Raw genomic sequence first — 20675 nt, forward strand, 5'->3', positions numbered from 1 at the left:
CCAGAGGGAGAGAAAATGAAAAAATCCAAGGTCCAAAGGCCTTGCTCAAGTTCCCACAGAAATTTAAAACAGATACAGACACATATCTCTTAAAGCCTCTGGGCCAGTGTCTGGAATATGGAGAGAAAATCGATGGATATTTCAAAAGATAGCCAGTATAGCTAGTAAACCAGGTTTTAAATGCATAACCTATGAGAGGGTACTGCCGGAAAGGTTTAAAATACCATATTTATTATTCCTAAGAATTTATGATGTTTAAAATTTAAACTGGACGAAACAAGAATATGTATTATCACAGAATGACTCTAAACTGACCCATGCGTGGAGTTGGTGACCTAGCAGGTCTTTTTCTTTGCTAGAGATTAAACCACATCTGGTAGAAAATAGATTATATGTTAATTAAGTGCCCAGGTATTAATGGCTTTATTGTATGACTCATTAAATACTGAGTTAACCTTTATATAGCTTCCTGAAGTTGTCTGGACAAGCATTTCTATTGATTCAGATTGTTCTGATGCAGGTTGTACTTGAGTGTAATGATGGAGTGTAATGGATGAAGCCTGTATAAAATAAATAAATAAATAAAATCAAATATCCAAGGCTGGTGATGTAATAAAGATGTATGAAGGCAGTCACCACAGGAGCTGGACTAAGTCATTCCGCCACTAGAGGGCAAAATCATTACATTGTAATCTTCACTGCAGGTCTCGGTGTTTTTGGAAAGGTGCAATCAGAGTTGGTTTTTACAGTAGAAACCGAATAAGAGATCATTAAGCACTCCATTGGCAGAGGTGGTAGTAACGAATAGTTAAGGTATTGTTTTTTGTAGGATTGTGGTATGCAAACAGTTACTAGCAACTATATGGAAAAAGCCTATATTTTATTCCATGGAACTGTGAACAAAAGTGATGGTCATCCAAGGCATTTTGGCTCTTAGGTTCAGAGCACTGGCCCTTCCCACCCGAGATCATGAGTATCGATAGGAGGCTGCATGTGTGGATCAGGAACCACACCAGGAAAGTGATGAGCATTCTGCTGTGAGGTTTCCTAATTGTTCAATGATACAAGATGAGTCAGGAAACTTATAATTATTTTTTGACCAGTGTGAGATTCTGGAGATGTTCAGAGCCTCATCTTCAATCCCCTACTCAATTCTATCTTTGACTTTCCATTATCATATGTTCCTGTTCTCTCCACTGGCTCTGTTCTGCACCTATGCCACTTTACCACTAAATATCTATTCCATGCTCCCACCAAAACTCCCACTCTACTGTTCATGGATCAAGGCTGGGCCAGGCTCGATTTAAACCCAAACTGATCTCTCTCTGCTTGCCAGGAGATAGATCAGTAGCCTGCCTGTGAGAACAGACAGAAGCGGATGCCAAATAAGAAATTAGTAGCAGGATAATCATATAGCGTAATTGTAAGGAGTTTCCAGCTTCCAGCAATGTATGTCAGACTTCTCAAGTGAGAAGTGTTATCTTTGTATGTAATACACTTCAAAGAATTTGCCTTCTGTGAACAACTACAGTAATTCCTTCAGCTCATGTAAACATTAGCATCCAGATGGCTGCTCCCATCATGTGCTCAGAGACACATGATCTGTGTCAGATGATGCTGAAGGGGATGACAGGTTGCTTCTTCTTAGTGCCCAAGGAAATCAACTTCTGCATAGACTAGCAACAAGAATCCACAGCTAGGATCTTGTAGTTGTCTCTCACAAGCACCTCATCTAACTTGTTCCCCCCTGAAGCGTCTCAGTAATTAATTCACTTGGTAAAAGACCTCGCTGGCAAGGTGAACGAGACTGCCTTTAGTATAGTCACTGAATTCTGGGAGTACTTAAAACCTGTGACTGAGTCATCCCTTCACTTTCTGCAAACAGATTTAATGTTTTGACTTTCTATCTGAATCATTCTTGCTGGTCTTCTCTGGACCACCTCTTCTCCAGCTTCTATGAGAGAATCTGAATATCAGATTTCAGGAGCAGTTGGACTTATGCCAGATAAAAATAAAGACATAATTCTATATTCTTCTGTTTATAAAACCAAGGATTATATTATCCTGCTGGCCACAGCGCTGCGCCACCTGCTCATCTGCTTCTGATTATTTGTGATGACTCTCGAGGTTTTTGAGCATTAACTTGTTATAGCACAAATTCTCCCATCCTGTAATCATGACCTCTATTCTTTGGTGCATGTTTTTACATCTGGCTGTATAGAAATGCATATTACTTGCTATCAAGCTGTCTCAGATACTCTATGTTCTGACTTGTTTTTTGTTGATCCTTATTGTTTACATCACTCACAGACTGGTAAGTGATGGTTTTATGCTCTCCTTGAAGCCATTACTAGAGGTATAATGGCATAGAACCAATCACCATGTGACACAGAAACACGTTCTTTGATGATGCCTTCTTATTTCCCTAATTTGTAACTGCCAGTTAGCCAGAATTTAAACAGTTTAATATGTGCTGTAATGAGTCCGTATCATTCTGGTTTCTTAATTAAAGTTTTTCAAGCTACCAAACAAGTATTTCATAGACCTACTTACCTTGATCAACCAAACTCGTAACGCCATAAAAAAATCAAATTATTTTGGCAAGATTTGTTTTCCACATTAATTTGCATTTATTTTGTTTCCATCCTTTAATTATTTTCTAATCATGTAATGTAGCCCATGCCCCATTATGTTACCCAGAATTCTTGTCAGTCTGGCAAGCCATAACTACCCTGGTCACCTTGTTTACCCTCTTGAAATATTGGTGCAATATTTCATCCAGTCCTCTGGAACAGCGTTCCAAGATTTATTGAAAATGGACATTAATTGTCTAAAGATACTCTGTGCCAGTGCTTTTAGAACTGTTGGACTGAGTTACCTAGACCTGCTGATGCCCAGCTATTAGCTTCTGTTTAACATCGCCCTCAGAGCCCGTCGCAAAGGAATGTATCTCATCATCATCGTACTGTATTTGTGTATCAGCTGGCTCTTCCCCAAATGCAGACCAGAAATACTGGTTATTGAGCTCTTCCACCTTCCTGTGTTATTGTTCACATTTCTACTGTTTCCATCCAGTAACAGACTCAAACCATTACGAGGCTTCCTTTCCCCCCAACTTTCTGCAAGTTTTGCCAGGTAGTTTAAACACTCTCCTTAATTCTCTATGACTGTTGCTGTAACAATTGCCCATAACTCCCAGCTCTCAATGTATGTACGTTGCTACAAATCCCCATCTTTGTATTGACCCTGCAACTCTCAGCTGCCCCCCTCAACTATGGCACCCCATGGCTTCCCCTCACCTTTCTAGCCATGGTCTCCTCGTCCTCTTTCCAGTTCCCCACCTTGGTGTGAGCCGGACTCTCCACATCCCCAGGCTGTCCTCTTCCTTGGTACCTTCTCACAAACAGCTGGGCAAAGACGGTGAAAGACTTAGTGAGAGAGGTGGTTAACTCAATGCCAAATGTCCGTGCTACCACCTGGGGTATTATTAGGCATATTTTTCTTATCACAGCGTGCTAGATGCTCACTGATGTGAGGCTGATGCACTATAAAGAGCTGAAGAATTTCTTTGATAGTTGTACTGAATGTGCCAAGTAAATGGTCCATGCCTTATGGCATTGCTGGGACTTGGGACCAAAATCATTGTTTGCACACGGTGTTTATCATTGTTCATACCCAAATTCTTCCCTAGCAGAGGGAGCACACTGCGGAGACGAGGACGCTTTCATTCCAGGTGTCTAGCAGCACAGCTGTGTAAAGCAGAGCAGAATTCTGGTAGCGATATGACTCTGAGACACATGTAGTCGGGAAGCCACACGTGTGCACTTGGCTGGAGGGCATGAAGAGTCATTGCTGATGCTGTACTTCCTTTCTGTCTGTCAGACAGGCCGTGTGTTTAGCTGTGTGAGCTGAGGATTGCTTTGAGGGCAGTGACTGTGCACTGCGCTGGATCAGAACTCATCAGTGCTTTACAAGCGTGACACCACTAATTGCCAGAGACGGCACGTTGGGGTTAACCAGGAATGCTTTACGGGAGAAAACAAATTCCACTTCCATTTAACGTGCTGCTACCAGATACGATTAGTGTTTTTTATCTCCTCAGCTCCTTGCCCATGGACTGATGATTCAGTTAATGGGGAGTATCTTGTGTTTTCTGCTTGAAAAGTGCAACGTTCTACCAGAATCAATGAATAATCACTAAGTGCTTCCTTTTGATTTCCAGCGGGATGGGCAAGCAGTCCCCGATTCGCTCACGGAGGCTCACGGCAGCGTAGGAAGCAGGCGGAGAAGCCCAACCCGCCGGCAGTTCCCTCAGCGCGGCTGAGGCGCTTCTGAGAGGCCGCCCCGCGGCGCGAGGCGTTGGCCGTTGGCCGTGAGCGCGGCGGCACGCGGCTGAGGCGCGAGGCGGTGAGCGAGGCCCGGGAGCGGGCCCTCAGGCTCCGCCCGGCAGAGGGCGGCGGTTCAAGCCGGAGCCGGGCGCGGGGGCCCGGGGCTGTCCGCCCCCTCCTCACCCCGGGGCACAACGCGCACACACGGGCGAGGCGTTGGAGAGACGGTTTTCCCGACGGGCGGAGAGAGGCGCCGGTGAGAGCGTGAGCGCAGAGCAATGGTTCCCCGCGTACCCGTCACTTTGCCATCGTACTTCTGAGTCCGCTTTTGTGAGGAACCGGCGCGGTTTTTTCCCCCTCTGGGGCTGCCTTTGAGCGGATGGCCCCGCGTCGGCGCTCCGTGTGCCCCCCGGGCCTGCCAGGTCCGCTGTGTCCGCGCAGCGTAGGACGTCCCCGGCTGCGATTCGGAGGCGTGAAGCACGGAGCGCCCGATGCGCACGGCTCCCACACGCTGCCATTTGCGGGCGGCTCCCAAGAGCCGCCTCGCTCCCCGTTGGGCGCCCGTATGGGCGTGCGATCCGGAGGTGGCGGGGCGGGGGTGCGTCAGGCTCCGCACTGCCTCCCCGGCGGTGCCGCAGTGCCGTGCGCTGCCGCCGGGCCCGGCCAGGGGGCGCTGCCTGCCGGGAGCTGCGGCGGCCTTGGCCGCGGAGCCAGCGAGCGGAGCCCGGCTGGCGGGCGGTGAGGGCGGGCGCCGGCCTCTCCAGCGCTCGCGGGGGCTGCGGGGCCCGCCCGGGAGCGAGCGGCGGCGGCTGGAGGAGCGCGGCCCCGGGGGATCCCCCTCGGCATGCAGACCCGGCGGCGCCTGCCGCCCGCCGAGGTGAGTGAGCCCAGCCCTCCTCCGTCCCCAGGCCCGGGAGGCCGGGGTACCCCGCTCCCCAGGCCCCCCTACCCGGAGCGAGGCCCCGCGGGCGGCCACGGAGGGCTCCGACGCCTGAGCCGAGCCGAGAGCACGGGGGCGGGGGGGGGTGGAACGCAGAGGCTCCGGGTGCCCCCTCGCCCCGCCGCCCTTGTCCCCCGCGTGCAGCCCCGGGGACGGGCGCCTCGCCGAGGGGAAGGCAGCGATCCCCCCTCAGCCCTGCGAGCCCCAAACCGCTGTTCTCCGCTGTCTCTGGGTGCTGCTCGCCGGCCTACCCCTCCCCCGGCACGGCCCCTGGAGGAGGACCGCCCGGCGGGCTCCGCAGCCTCCCCGGGACCCCCTCCGTGTGCCGGTGCGAGGCTCTCCCCCGCCGCCCCGGGCCTGGCCGAGCGCCCTGCAGTCAGAGGGGAGGGGAGGATCCCCGCTTGTATCTTGTGCCCTTTTTATGGCCGGATCCGCGCTCTGTCCCCGGGCGCCGAATGTGACTTGCTCATCGCGATGTGTAACAAGTCCCTCCTGCAATGGTGGTGGTGGTGGTGGGGGGGATGGGGCCAGCGGGCGGGGATGCGTTTTGTAACATCTCTAATTAAGCGAAACTGTGGTCATGTCTCACTCCGGGAATAACCGGCACTTGGGGCATGTCAGACTTTGTGTAGGGGTGGGTTTGTGACCTGCTCATAAATGTTAGGGTTAAAGAGGCGCATGTGATGGAGGGCAGCTGGAGAACTGCTCTTATCTTCTAACCATACTGAGAACCAAGTGGCAGATGGGAATTGATAGACTTTCTGTTTTGGTGTTATTTTGCTTATTTATAGAGATATTACTGATTGTTTTGTGACAAAGCTTGTGTTGGTTTTTCTTTTTTTTTTAAGACTGTCAGAGGGTTTCATTCTTACACAGGCTTTCATTCAGTTCGGGTATTAGAAGTTGACTGAACAGGGAATCTCAAAATCTGGCGACCTTCACGTTGAGTGTGGTTGGATTGGATTAGAATTCCAGACCAACGCTGCCCTCAGTATGTTGGTCCAGGCTGAACCCAGAACTGGAAGGGACTCAATAAGCAAATGAAGTTATTCTGCTTGAATAAAAGCTTTTATTTTCTTTGGACAGCATTTTATTGACCATACGATGTTTTAAAGCTTAATTAGCTTTTATTAGCAAATCATTTTTGATTGCGTGGAATGAATCCTGATTTTAGATATGCCTTCAGTGATTAAAACAACAAAATCCATTGTTGCATGTAGCCAGTGGTGCACTTGCTTTCTTCTTTAAGTTAGAACATACAAAGCTACAAGAACCATCTCCTTGACCCAGGAGAGACAAAAATCTCTCCAGAGGTTTGGGGAATCTGAAACGGAAGGTGAAAAAGGACCTAAAATCTCAGCCGTGCCTCCATCTAATTCAGGCTCTGATACAAACCTACTGAGTTACCATCTTCAGACATATTGTGGTGGGTTCTGTAATTGACCATTGCCTTCTTTGGTTTGTGAAGAGGGAAGAAAAAACGCCACAAAGCTGCAATTCCAAGCCCTGATATTAGGTGTTAATTCTTTGTTAGCTTTGAGTCAGTTATTAGGCAGGAGATTAAATACTTTCAAATGCACGTTTCAGGATCTGAGGCCTGGGGCTAAGGCTGAGATGAAATAGAGTTTATTTCAGTTAGGGAAGTCTGACTACGGCTGTCTCAGGGAACAAAGGTAGAGGCTGAACAAAGAGGCAGTATTAAAACTTGTGGTCAAGGAATGATGCGCTTTTAATGTGTGTTGCTGTCAGTCCACCAGCTCTGCAAACCGTAGTGGAAAACAGCTTGTTAGTTTTGTGTTCTTATGGGCTCTTTACGTGATTGTTTTGCAAAAGGATTAGAGTGAAGTTTTGCTGTAGAATAAAAGTTGGCCAAAAATAAGTGGCTTTTGGAATAAAGTGTGTATTAATATTTTGTTGATCAGAATGATATTCCTGATGCACTAAGATAAGAATCTACAAATGATTTGGAGCTTCTTGACAAAATAAAAGAGGGATAATAATTTCTCGGTTAGTGTGTGTGCTGATGAATCAGGAATCGTATCCAGAACATCGTTGAAGCTGCTGTTTTTATGTGATTGAGATTAGATTGTTGAAAGAAATTAGGGGAGTCCTGTTTTAGAGCTCTGCTCGTGACTGATGCCTTGTGAGACTTGAACTTTGAAATGAACAGAAATGTGAGCTGACATGCAAGGTTTTCCCTCCTGTTGTTTGTGTTATGCCTTGAGAAATGTTTCAGTACGATGACTCTGTAAGTTCACAAAGCTTTTTTATTGGTAATAAATATATAAGCAAATGTAAATGGATGAAACAAGTAAGAGTTTTAGGAGACAGAAACAGCTTTCACTTCTCTTGACTTTAAGTGTCGGTTACATCTTGGACCATTGGGAAAATTACATCAATTAATGTAAATGGATGGGAAGTTTGAAAAGATATACAGAGAATCCTTCACTTTACACAGTAGTTTCTACTGAAGTAGAATTCAGAATGTCTACCCATTCCAATGAGTTTGACTAGCAGCTAGAGCAAAACATGCTAGGTTGTTATCAAAAGAATAAGTGTGATAGATCATGCTATGAGAGGTAAGTGGAAGCGTGCAACATGGATACTTGTTCTTCAGAAATAACAGCCCTCCTGCAGTCTGTCAGCATGAAGTAGACTTAAGATGAAGGGTAGAGAAGATCTGACAGTGGTCACTTGAACTATTATAAAGGGCCTTACTAGAGTCATTATTTTTTAAATATAGTTGTGAAGGGCACCATAGTATGTGGCCAGGAGCTTATGGGTGGCGATGCTGCATAGACTGTTCCTTCACAGTTCTTTCTCTAGCTCTTCTCAAGTGGGAGTTAAATTAAAGAAGCAAGTCCAGACAACCCAATTTTACACATAGTTCTGTTAGAGTAGAATAAAAAAGGCAAACAAAAAAGTGATAAACTATGTGAAAAACAAGTGTGGAGTCACAGTCTGGAGATGTTTCTGTGTTACAGCAAATGTGGAGCTAGGGTGCTCTCTGAACAGCTTCCCTGATCCTTTCAGTGTAAGTATAAACTGGGGCAGCAGTTTTGTGTTGGTTTAATTCAGTTATGAAGATCGGTGAGAAGAGTTTAAAAAAACCAAAACTTGAATGTTGTTCTGTTTCTGTGTAAAATTTGGAGATGCCGTGGTGTGTCAGCCTGACTGTATGTTCGTGTCTTAAAGTTAGTGTCCAAATGCACATTTTTTGAGCATTCTGTCCAATGTGCATTGGGCAAACGTATGTGGACTTCAGGTTGGACTTCCACTTGCAGTAATTTCTCATTTTGCTAGATGTTCTCGAGTAGCAATTACCAATCTTTGTATTGAATCATTTTCAGATAGCACTAACGGCTGCGCTCTGTATGCCACCTCTGTGTTGCGTATAGAATATATAAATGTCTTGTTTGCTGTAAATATTTCTTGTATTCTTAATACTTTGATGGCAACTGAAGTGACGAATCTGCCTTGTGAGTCAGTGGGGTCACTTTAACATCAGTTGTTTAAAGGAATGCGTTGAAGATGCAGAAGCATTCTGGTATGCAGCATCATCTTTGTTTTTCTATGAAGAGCTGTACTGCATACTACCAGGTTATATTTTTGCTTCTGTTTTCTGTACTTTTCTCCCCCTCCCTTTAATATCAACAAGAAGCTTTAAAAAAAAACAACACATTTTTAAGGAACTAATTGCAAAATGAAGCATAGTAGGGCTTTATCATTGAAAATAGGATTACCAGGTTATAATTTTTCTTAAAATTGTTTTGGATTTCTGTTACTGATTCAGTTCCAATGGACTAACAAAGGTGGAAAGTTTTCTAATGGAGGCTTGGGGCGTCAAATGATATTCTACATAGTGATGCTGAGCCTTGTTTAGGGGATGGCTTTGTATGTCAAATAATGCAATGTTATGTTCTCCTGTTTGTTAGCCTGACTGGAGCCAAACTGCATTTTGCAGTAGTTAGAAAAAATGAGCTGAAGCCTAATGTAGACAAAGCTGTAACTGTTTTTTCTGCTATTATCTGCATATGAAAATACTTCACTGTAGATTTCACTTTGGTAACTATTTTAGGACCGTTTCCCAGCAATTTGTGATTAGTGACAGAGGAATTGGGTATGATCGGAGATACTGGAAATGTTTTGAGCCTTTGCATGTGTTGCACAAATCTCCTGCCCTGTTAAAAGTCATAATTTGGTAGACTGTATTTTCTGTGTTTGCTGGTAATGTTTCATTGCGAGTCCTGCTTATTGACTTGTGCTTCAGTTTTGCCAGAGTACATCCATGGGGCTGCCTGAAAAGGCAGAATGTTCAGTATCGGTCTCATGGTGCCGCCTTTGTTGTAGTTGTTGAAGTGGTAGCTGGAAGGAACCTGTCCTTCCGTCTTCCCAGCACTCAGATCAGAGGTCATTTCCTACCAGGTGATTGGCAATTAAGCCACGCTCGGAGCTTCACGTGTGCTCTTTCAATTACAGAAGTGCCATAGTTACCCTAGGAATAATCTGCCTTATTTTTAGATTCTTGTAATGTTTTACATTACTGTAACGTGGAAGTTTTAGTTTATCTCTAGGATACACTGAAACTCTTTTTATTTATAACTCAAATGAATTAAGTGTAAACGTTTACATTTCACTCTAAGTTTACAGTTTTATTTGAGGAAATAATAGGGTGAAATACATTACAAAATTCATAGAAGATTACCAGTGAAGAAACACATGCTGATACATTTCTCTCAAAAGTAGTACAATGAACTTAAAAGGAGTTGGTGATGTTCAGTGTAAGAAGCACATCAAAGAGCCTTCTAAATCCCATAATAGCTTCTGCATTTGTGAATGACACTGACTATTAGAGGAGCTTTTCTGTTTCCAGATTCAGTTTTGTAGTGTCAAAACTCTTCTTTGAACTCAGTGCAGATGTTGACTTGCCTGTTTGCACTCAGTGTGTGATCTAGATGGTTGATTTAGGATTGCTGAGATAAGCGTGAGCCATGTGCAAGTCTGAATGTATAGTAAATATGTAGCTATGATAAATTCAATATAATGGGCAAATGAGGTGAAAATGTGTAAAATGTATTACTTGATATGTTGGCCAGTCACATTATTGGAAGTTGGGGGGAGGTTACAGGACAAAAGTTGCAGATAGAATCAAAACGATCGCAGATACGGAGTTTAGTTATCATCTAATATACTCCTATGTAATTTTTGTTTTCTTTTTAACCTGATCAGTGAAACTGTTCCCTCGTTTTTTTTCTTCTTCAACAGCTTTGCTTTTGGCTTTTGTTCTTCCATGGCTTCTCCCAGCCTGTGGGTCTGTGGTTCCAGCGTTATGTATTCCTTTGTGCTGTGCTCAGACCTCATGCTGATCCTGGTGTGCCTCACAAGCAGCCACCTCTCAGAGGTGACTCTGGTGATGTGCTTGGGGGTGATTTGGGTAATCCCTGTCCCAGTCATCTGCTGAAGATAAATGACAGAAAGAAATTTACAGTCCTTCTTCAGGTGCTTCAGCTCTGACCTTTGCGTTTCACCACCAGCTGTTGATTAGGGGTCATGCTTACCTGTCTTCTTAGGACATCACAGATTCAGGGAGCATGCTGCCTGGTGTCATGCAAGAGTGAGGGCAGGGAACTGCTTGGCTAAGCTGATTCTTAGAAGAGCTTAATGTTTTTCTTGGTTGAGTCAGTGCAGTGTGTTGGTCCAGTCTTGCAGACTGATACAGGCATGGGCATCACTGTAGTTGAAGCAGTGAGTATCTAAATCCAGATTCATTTCTGATGACTGATTTTTTTTTTTCTGCCTGTAAGTATTCAGAATTTGGGAGAGATTTTGTAAGTAGCAGGGAAATTCTTAAACAGTCTGGTAATGAAGAGAACTATGTTTGATTTTAAATTAGGAGATGTGAGTTTTGTAGTGTAAACTGAATGTAATGTTGTATGTACCCAAGTTCTTTGAGGTGCTTTGTAAGCATGTTGGTCTACCATTATTGGATTGAAATCCTGTAGATTTAAATAGTTTTTACTCCTTGCTATCTCTTCCCTTCCTTTCCCCTCTGCAGTAACCGCAGCATTCTCACATGACACGTTAATTCTGGGCACTGATTGCCCAGCAGGTTGCTCCCAAAAATGCATAGAGCAGCTGAATCCTGCTTGCCTTTTCTTTGGAGAAGTGTCATTTGGGTTTGTTTTTACTGTGCAGATACTAATTTTCATGTATGTAGGTTTCTGTTTTGTTGTTGTTGTTTTTTTTTTTTAAAGACCAGTACAAAAATAGTAAGTGAACGATGTGATTTCAGAATCTTCATTTCCATAGGAAATCAATTAAAGACTACAACACTTGATGAGCAATAGTACTGAACTCAGCATGTAAATTCTCTTTGAATGAGTGTTACTGAAACAGTGAATGTTGAGTTTTCCTACCAGGATGGAGAAGACATAGAAATTACATGTTTAAAGTATAGCATTTGAACTATGCCCAGTGAGCCAGTCATGTCAATGTTTTCTTTTATTCCTTATCTGCTCTGTAATGCAGATAAATGAACTTTTAATATGAACTGAGATTGCATATCAGGCAAGTTTCCTCCTTGCCTATCAGGGTTTTTTAAATTTATCTGACAGTGTTTTTGAAACCACTAATTTTTTTGTATTACAGTGGGAATGCACGCTGTTGCCTGCATCTCAGACTTATGTTTTGTTGAAGAAGGTGCAGCTGTCTCATCTATGGCCTTTCTATGGTCTGTACTCAGGTATATAGGCAGTTACTGTTCGCTGTCCCATTCTTCAACAAAGCACATTAGTGGTTACTGCATTACTGAGTTGCATCATGTGTGGAATATTGGCTAGTTCATAATAAGTATTTTTTTTTACTCCTTATTTGGTGAACTTGAAAGTATGCATAAAGCACGCTTACTAGGCTATTAACAAATTCCTTTAAATAGCCTGTGTGTTGGAATAGCCACTTAACTGAAACAGCAAATTGCATTGATTCACACTGTGGCTTTGTATAAGTGATGAAAGCTGAATAATATCCCAGTATACTTCATGTATTGTTCTTTCTTGATACTTTTATTAGCGTAACTTTAAAAGCTCATTGCTGTTTGCATCAGTCTACCTACATACTTTCGTGCTTTCAAGAAATTACATTAGTGCACAGGTATAATGTCCTTTATATTTTATTTACTTTACTTTTAGTTAATGTGTCACATGTAAAATGCATGTAAATCTATAATAGATTCGCACATATGTGTATTTTTTGTATTCTTCTGTGGAAGTGGATTTTAGTATGATGGGAATTAGAACTTCCTTATTGAGATTGGTGGTAATATATATGTGCATATTTAGTGTCTTTTCCTGTAATGTCTTTTGTGGTTGTGTTTTGCCCTGGTTTATTTTTTGCCATTACATGTCATTTCTACACAGACAGCCTGTAGGTGCAATTGTACTTTCTTCCTTGAGGAAATATGCAGAAGGTGGCACTTGGGTAGTTAACAAAGCTTGTCTGAACATAGGGATTCTGAGCACATGGATGCTTGAAGGAAGCAGGGTCTGTGCACATCCTGGGAGCTGGACACAGTGTGTGTCCGTGTCAGAAATGGTTCTATCTGTTAGCATTGAGTCCCTTCAGCACTGTTAAAAGGATGTTAATGGCACTCGGTGTAAATGAGAATCATGCTCAGAAACAGCAGTTCAGCAGTGTTGCCATGGTTGTATCGAGTTGTATTGAGTGAGTTAGTAGTTACAGATGCCTTGAGACCTAACCCGCAGTGAGCATCAGCAGGGTAGTTGGATCGTCATCACAAACATGGGAATGAACTTTCCTGCGTTTCTTAAGATAAAAATAGTTGATAATGTGTCAGTATTTGTGTGTGTGCGTATCTCAGTGTGGTATAAATAGGTCAGTACAATAGAGGAGAAATAAAATTGTTAGTAGAAATTAAAAGTTACTTCCTTTGAGATGAGTTCACATTGAACGAAGTGTGAAAGGAGCATTCATGATCTTTGAGTTTGTTTTCAGACTGATGAGAATCTAGCTCCACAAAGGATTTGAGAAATAACAACTGTTTGCTGTCTGTTAAAATGATGTTTCCTATTAAAAGCATATGTGGGAAAGGTTTTAGAAAGCTGTCATTACATAGCTATCGAAAGGATAAACACGTGAGCAGAGCAGCATTGGAAAGAGGATGTGTCCAACCGTGTTGATAGAGGTGGCTTTAGTAAACGATTAACTGATGTTCTGTAAGAAGTGACTGCAGACTTTCAGACTTCTTTTCTGTACAGATTGGCCTTTCTCTAAAGAGCAGCTGAGTGCATAAATTGTGTCTGTTCTAGCAGCTTCTCTCCCCAGTGGGTACAACTCAGAATTGATGGGCTGGTAAATGGTAGCAGAGTGGTTTCCTTCTTTGCCTGTTGTCCTTTTAATCTGATCATGTGGCAGTTCTGGCTTTTATTATCACATATGGATCTTGCTATCAGCACCTGCAAGTATCAGTCCCCCTGGTTTTATAAAAAGGGCAGTTCCTTGGTATTTCATTAGTGATTCTGGGGGACCTTAGTCAGTTCCTCCTATATTGCCCAAATCTAAGAAATATCTGAAACAATGATCCATGCGAAGGAGACCTTATCGCTCTCTACAACTCCCTTAAGGGAGGTTGTAATGAGGAGGGGAGTTGGCCTCTTCTCCCAGGTAACAGTGATGGGACAAGAGGTGATGGCTGAAGTTACACCGGGGAGGTTCAGGTTGGATATCAGGGAAACATTCTTCTCAGGAGGAGTGGTCACACTGGCACGGGCTGCCCAGTGAGGTGGTTGGAGTCACTGTCCCCAGAAGTGCTGAAGAACCGTAGAGCTGTGGCATGAGGGACATGGTCAGTGGGCATGGCGTGGTGGGGGTAGGTTGGGGTTGGACTAGATGATCTTAGTGGTCTCTTCCAACCTTAATGATTCTGTGATTCTATAAATGCAAGATTAGTCTACTTTGAGATGCACAACACTCATTCTACATTGTAACTTAATTTTCAGATGAATAAAAAATAAGAGGACAACCCTCAGATGTTTTTAAAATGTGCGCTGTTAGATTGATAACACTACACGGAATCCACACACAAAGAAAGAAACTTGACTTATATTACTCTTTAATACACTGTACTTGGATTCTTTGTAGTTTGCAGCATTTTAAACTTGGAGTTTTTAACGCTTCACTTTATACAACATAGGTTTATAAAACACTACATTTTGAAGTGAGCTTTATGAACATGTGAGTAAGATCAGGAAAGGATTTTCTCTTTCCCTAGCTCTTCTGGGAAAACTGGCATTGAAGGCAGCATTGCAGTACAAACCTATCTATCTGTTCTTTCAGAGAGCCAGTGAAGGATACTTCTGGAGACAGTCAAAAGTAGTTATATAAGAAGGACATGTGGTTTTTGTCTCCAGCTGCTGACGGGCCTGCCTCGTTAGTGTGCTGGGTAAGGATGGGCCTCTTGGCAACATGGTGTTTGTGCTAAGAAAGCAGATCAATTTCTTCCTCATTGAAACAGTCAAAAAAGGTAGGAATTGGGAATTATATTCTACTTTAAACTGCTATAAAGTAGGTGTCCTTCTCAGTTGGACTGCTTTCTCTCATTTAATGGAGGGCAAAGTTTGGTAGTGTTGCTGTAATTTTTCTTGTCTCCCTTTCTGATGGTGATACTTTCTGTACGACTTCTTTGAAGTTGCTGCTCTTTTGACTGCCTTGCTGCTGCCCTGGCACATGTGAATATCTACTCTTGGAAACCTGGCTGGAGAAAAAAGTGAGAATAATAGCTTTAAAATAGCATAGAGAAAAGTAAAGGGAAAAAATGCAAACATTAGTGAAATAATTAGAGAAGCTGTACACTGCTTCAGGTTTTGTCCATCTCTGTTTGTGGAGTTATCTGGGGAAAAAAAAGGACAAACCACTGTAACACTGAAATAGTTTATCTTTTGTCAGCAGTCATGGGTAGAGTGCTGGGGTTGTATTACGCAGAAATAGCCTGCCATGCCCCAGTCTGCTCTTTGATTAATTTATGTTGACTAGGAGGAGCGCCAGAGAATTATGGTCATTAAAGTGAAAGATAATTGGGCATCTTGAGTTTTTGGTGCAGGAAAAGGATTAGCAGGGACTATCTTGTTTGTATTTATTATAATTTCCTCTCTTGCTTCTGTTTTTAGTATTTCTCATTGAGTGGGTCTAAGGCACACTTTAATGGAATTTTTAAATTTTAGACAAGGTATTTTTCAGAATTTTGAAAACAATTTTTTTTGTCACGTTGCATGCTACTTGTTTAACTTACTGAGAGAACAATTCATGTTTAATTCGTGGTCTAATCTGAAGCCCTTGCCACTGCAGCCATTTTCATGCATGTGACTGAGATACAGCTACTGCTACATCACAAACGTTCTCTCATACCCTCCCTTCCTTCTGTTTGGCACGCACTGGATGAAAACAGCCCAGTACTGTCTTTGTATAGGATGAATAGCTGTTTGAGAATTGATGAAGTTCAGGAAAGACAACAGCACGGGAGAATGAAGCTTTCATTCATTCCTTGGTCTGGAGGTATGCTGCCCATATGGGTGCTGTTGTGACAGCATATCCCGAGACTGGTGTGGAGGACTGGTTTGTGGGAGGAACAGTCCTAGGCAGTAGTCTGTCTTTCTATTTGCATTAATTCTTAAAAAGTAATCAAACACATATGTGTGAAACTTGACACTTCATCTCTGAGAGGCCAGTAAGGAATTGTTACGGTGATAAACTGCACAAGATAATTTACCATTATTCAAAGCATTTCATCACTTGAGTGAAGGAGAAACCCCACCTTTTCCACTTGGGAAGACTTAATATTCAGATTAACCGATCAGATAATTGAAAATAATTTGTATTGTCTAATTGATGTGTGACCTGAAGCTCTTTACCTGTTTCCACTCCTGCTTGAAGTATTTCTTTCTTGCTGCAGTTTTTATTCTTGCAGTGTTTGAGACCTGAGTACATCTACTACATGTCATCTCTCCAAGTCTCCTATCTCATGGTTTCAGAGTATAGACAAGTAGGAATTTAAGATACCAGCACTGAAGTCTGGGTTTGCATTTATGATACCTTATTCAATTAATCTTGCAATAACAAAGTGCGTTAAAATGGCTGCAGATGTATTTCTGCCTACTCAAAGACATCTTCTCACTGATAGCACATTATATAGGATCTGTAGTGTAGTTATGAGTTGGATCCTTGCCAGTAGATGGAAGCATTTTTTAGCATCTCTTCATGCTTTGAGTTTTCTGCAATTTTTTTTTTTACATAGTGTCAAAATTGCTGCTCTTTCAGTCTCTTCGTTTATTGTAAGCTATTCTAATTCCTGTTCAGATTATTTCCACTTGGTTTTGTAAATATTTTTTACATTCCTTTTTGTTGAAGATATTTCTAACCTTATATTTTTAGATCTCTCTCTTTCTTTTCTTTATTCAGGGCACGTCTCTGCTTGTCAAATTTCTCTTCAATTTCTGTTTTGCTTTTGCAGTAATTGGCAGACACCCTCTTGGAGCTCCTGAGGGAAATCATATATGTAGTATTATAACCAAGTGGCACCTGAGTGATATCACTGTAGGGCAGGAGGCAAAAAGTTCAACCATCAGCAGAGATAAGAAACTGTGAAATGCACCAAGTAAGCAAGCTGGAGCAGCAGAGACACAGGGCCCCCTTCCTTTGTGGTCTAGTATTTCAGTAGATATGCAGTTTTTAGGTGGAAATACATGTTGATTTTTTTAAGTGCGATGGAACCATTTTTTTAAGCAGTAAGAAAAACTTAATAATCATTAGTTTTTGCAGTGTTGTAAATATTCTTGGCTTTCCTTTGTAGTTATTCTTCTTGTTCTTGATTCTGTTCTAATGTAATGTTGGAAAAAGAATTTGACTTTTTCAACTTGCATTTCATTTCTCTTATGAAACCTGAGTGGTATAATTTACTTTTTCCTTTCTGAATTGCTTTGTTTATAAATATATCCATATCTGTAAGTATGCTTTGATCTCTGAAAGGAGAAAGTGGTGATGAATTGTTGAATTGTAAACAAAAAGCTCTAGGACCTCCAGGTAACAGCTCTTCAAAGTTTTCTTCAGAGACTGGTTATGATTGTCTGAATCTGTGTTCCTCTGTGTTATGGGCAGAAAATTATTACATGGTAAGAATAGAACAAGGAAAATGAATCAGAATAAAAGCAGCGAATAGTAAAACTATATTATTGCCTTGAACATTGCCTTCCTGGTAGGCTTGCTGGCTTAGAGCACTGGTAACTGCACAGCATGTTTTAGCTGTGTGTTGCTAGGTCTGATCCATTTCTGATTGGTAGAGATTGAAGTTTGTGGTTGATATATGACTGACTGCTTAGTGTGAAATGTGTTTGATGTTCCTGATGCAGTTGATAGGCCTAGTCATAAATTGCAAACAGAATTGTCATTAATTGATCTATCTTTGCAAAAGGATCACGGAAACCAAATCATTTTGTTCTGTCTACAGACCAGGAAGGAGCATGGTGATGATACCTTGCTCAGCTGCCATGTTATTTCACATCTCATCATTCTGAAGACTTTCAGTAGAATTGGATTTTTGTACACCTTCATTTTTGCGTGCATTAAGAAGCTCATCTGAAGAACCTTGTAATATAATAATTGTTAATATTTCCCAAATATCCACAACTCAGCTTATAGGGGTTGAAATATACATGGCATGAAAATTTTTATTGAGCCTACAGGAACGGTTCTGTTGGCAGGCAAAGCTGTGTGATTTTGTTCTGAATTTGGAAATGGCGCTACTAAGAGTGCTACTGTTCAGTTCATTAGTTTCCTGGAATTATTACTGTAGCTTATTTCTGAAAAGAATAATAAACAACCCTGGGCAATTTGTAGTGCAACACCAAATATTGTTTTAATGTGTGGAAAACTTTTTTTGTTGCTCTTGTTTATTTGTTTTTCCTCTGATTGTTTGTTGGAGTTCTAAGATTTATTTGTTTTTTTTCCCCTAACATACATGCAGCTGCTTCATCAGAGTGCTAATAAATATTTCAACTGCCAAACAGGTCAAATACCAGTACCTTAACTTATTTCAGTCGTTGTTCTTGTTCAGTTATTAAAACTACTAGCCTTTCTTCTTTGCTCATGGCTGTACTGGGTTCTTGAGCTATGTTGTATACCAGGATGTGGACCATGAAAATGATCACCTGACCTTGGAAAATGCTGTAATTAGGAGAACAAGGTACTACTGAAGACTTTTCTGCCTGAGTCTTCTCTGCTATTAAGTGTTGATGCCACGGAGTTGTTTGAGAGAATAAGCTGATTGGAAGTGAAGGGAGCCTAGGACTGTAGGAGGAATAATTTGTAGACAAAAACAGTTTAGCTACAACAAAATCAGTGGGAAGTTGATAAATGCAGTTTACAGAACTCAGAGGGTCATGAATTTTTGTCTAGTATCAAAGCTACTAGCTTTTTATTTTTGGAAGGCCTATTGTAATGTAGCATAATGAACTTTAGAGCCTATTTTTATAAATATAGCATTGCAGTCAAGGTCACCAGGGATACAAAAACAATTAGAGTTGCTGTCTCACTCCGTGAGTTTACGATTAAATGAAGAGTAATTGTTAGTAGGTAGCGATGTGCTTTTTATTAGCAGCCTTTTTCATGAGAATATTGGAGTACAATAGTGACATAGTGCATAGACCCCTGAATTAAAAGCTGCATATGTAATCTAAATCATTTAGAGGCTTGCAGCATTTGCTGTGTGTATCTGTGTTAGCGGCATTGAAAAAGCCTGGTTTGTGGCAGAACTGCCAGTTACAAAATGCATGTTTATATTTTCTTTTTAGGATCAAGAAGAACACACTGATTCAGCAGAACTGGCTGATTGTGCTGCAGTCATCATGAGTAGGCACAGGGTCATTCGTTTCTTAACAAATGTATAAGAAAAAAAGGTAAGAGGCAACTTCTCTTTAGAATATAATGATTTAGAGATAAGTATGTGAAATGCTTGAGTTCTTATGTATATGTATGGATTTACATTTATATGCGCACCCATACATATGTATGTTATCTTGTACATAAGATGATAGGGTATTTTTAGCATTTTGTGATTTTGATCTTTATTGAGAGTAATTGTCTTGTTATAGAGCAGAGATGTATTGTTTTCTTTGGGGGTGGGGAGCAGGCAAAGTCTTTCTTCCTCAGTCTGTGCTGTAGGCAGACCTTATCACTTAAAAGCACAACTAATGCTGAAATCTCTAAACAAGCTGTTCGTTAAAATAGAGGTGCTTGACTTTGTATTCCCTGTGGCAAATAATATAAAAGTCACTAAAGGGAGCTGCAAAAATATGTGGACGTTTTTTCCTGAGATTGAAGATGGCCTTTGGGAGTATTAGAATTAACAAATCAATTTGTCCAGTTGATAGTCCGTTCTGTGTTGTCATGCTATGAGAAGATGACATTTTCTGGACTCAGACTCGGGATGAATGAGCAATGCTTGTTTTCAGTCTGGTTGTGCCCCTTGTGACTTTCATCTTAGGAGCCTTTCATATGTGTTTTTGTTGATGGCTACAATAGAGTACTTGAGTATTTTGTTTAGTAAGAGTTTACTGAGATTTGTATGTTTACAGTTTTGTATTGAAACAGAGAAGTCTGCACACAAGGCATTGTGATAGAAAGTCCTGAGGTCTTATTCTGCCTGTTTACGTACTGCCTGATGTGGAGGCCTTTTCTGTGACGTTAACAGTTGTATGCTGGTATTATTTCATTTTGGTGCTTTTTTTTTATTGCATAGCATTAGTATGATCTTGTGCTAGTCATGTACTGTTAGAGTGGAGAAAATGAAATGCTGTCAGTTCCAGTGGTGAAGGATTCTTGAGGGTAATGTAAGACATCCAGCATGGAAAGAAGATCACGGGTTATGTAATTCCTCACTGCAGAGACCGAAACAATAAGTATTGCCACTTCGCAGGTACAACACAAAGCCTATCTATTTGTACACATTGTTCCCAAGAAAAAGCAGGCATGTAGGACATCTGAGCTATCTTGAGAGGCAGCCTCCAAGGTTAAGCCTGTTCAGAATACCAGCAACTATTAATTAAGATCTTTCTGTCCCTCTCCAGTAACCTATTGAACTTTGCTTTACGTCTAGATGCTAAGATAGTAATGACTAAGATAGTAATTCTACTTCTATACACTGACTAAGATAGTAATTCCACTTCTATACACAACCATTCTGGTATATGAACCTTTATGTTTAGATGCTAAGGGAGGGTAAAGCAAATAATCTTGTTAAAACAAGTGTTTAGTTTTTAGAGGTGAAGATGCTGTTTTGTGAAGAAATTGATAAGTAAAATGCAGAGTTTCTGAATTGTGTGTGATCCGTGATCCAACAGGAG

At 41.8% G+C, this 20675-nt stretch overlaps 1 protein-coding gene and 1 long non-coding RNA gene across 8 annotated transcripts in view; one reads left to right on the forward strand and one right to left on the reverse strand.

Annotated features, from left to right (window-relative positions):
• Positions 1–5143, reverse strand: part of LOC121111421 — a 20231-nt gene extending 15088 nt beyond the window's left edge. Inside the window, exon 1 of the long non-coding RNA XR_005862010.2 lies at positions 3300–5143. This is a non-coding gene — a long non-coding RNA (uncharacterized LOC121111421). The remainder of the gene's footprint in view (positions 1–3299) is intronic.
• The window catches only part of ZFYVE9 (zinc finger FYVE-type containing 9), a 75987-nt gene that overhangs the window by 14076 nt on the left and 41236 nt on the right, over positions 1–20675 (forward strand). For 2 of the 7 annotated variants that reach the window (XM_040705225.2, XM_046944890.1), the window contains exon 3: positions 19125–19229. The gene's annotated coding sequence lies outside the window, so the exon portion shown is untranslated. Of the gene's footprint in view, positions 1–4445; positions 4593–5019; positions 5206–14691; positions 18518–19124; positions 19230–20675 lie in introns of those variants that run through there. The other 5 variants (XM_046944891.1, XM_015291220.4, XM_015291221.4 and 2 more) reach the window with 5 other exon arrangements.

Source organism: Gallus gallus, chromosome 8 (genome assembly GCF_016699485.2).
Source record: "Gallus gallus isolate bGalGal1 chromosome 8, bGalGal1.mat.broiler.GRCg7b, whole genome shotgun sequence".
NCBI lineage: Eukaryota > Metazoa > Chordata > Aves > Galliformes > Phasianidae > Gallus > Gallus gallus.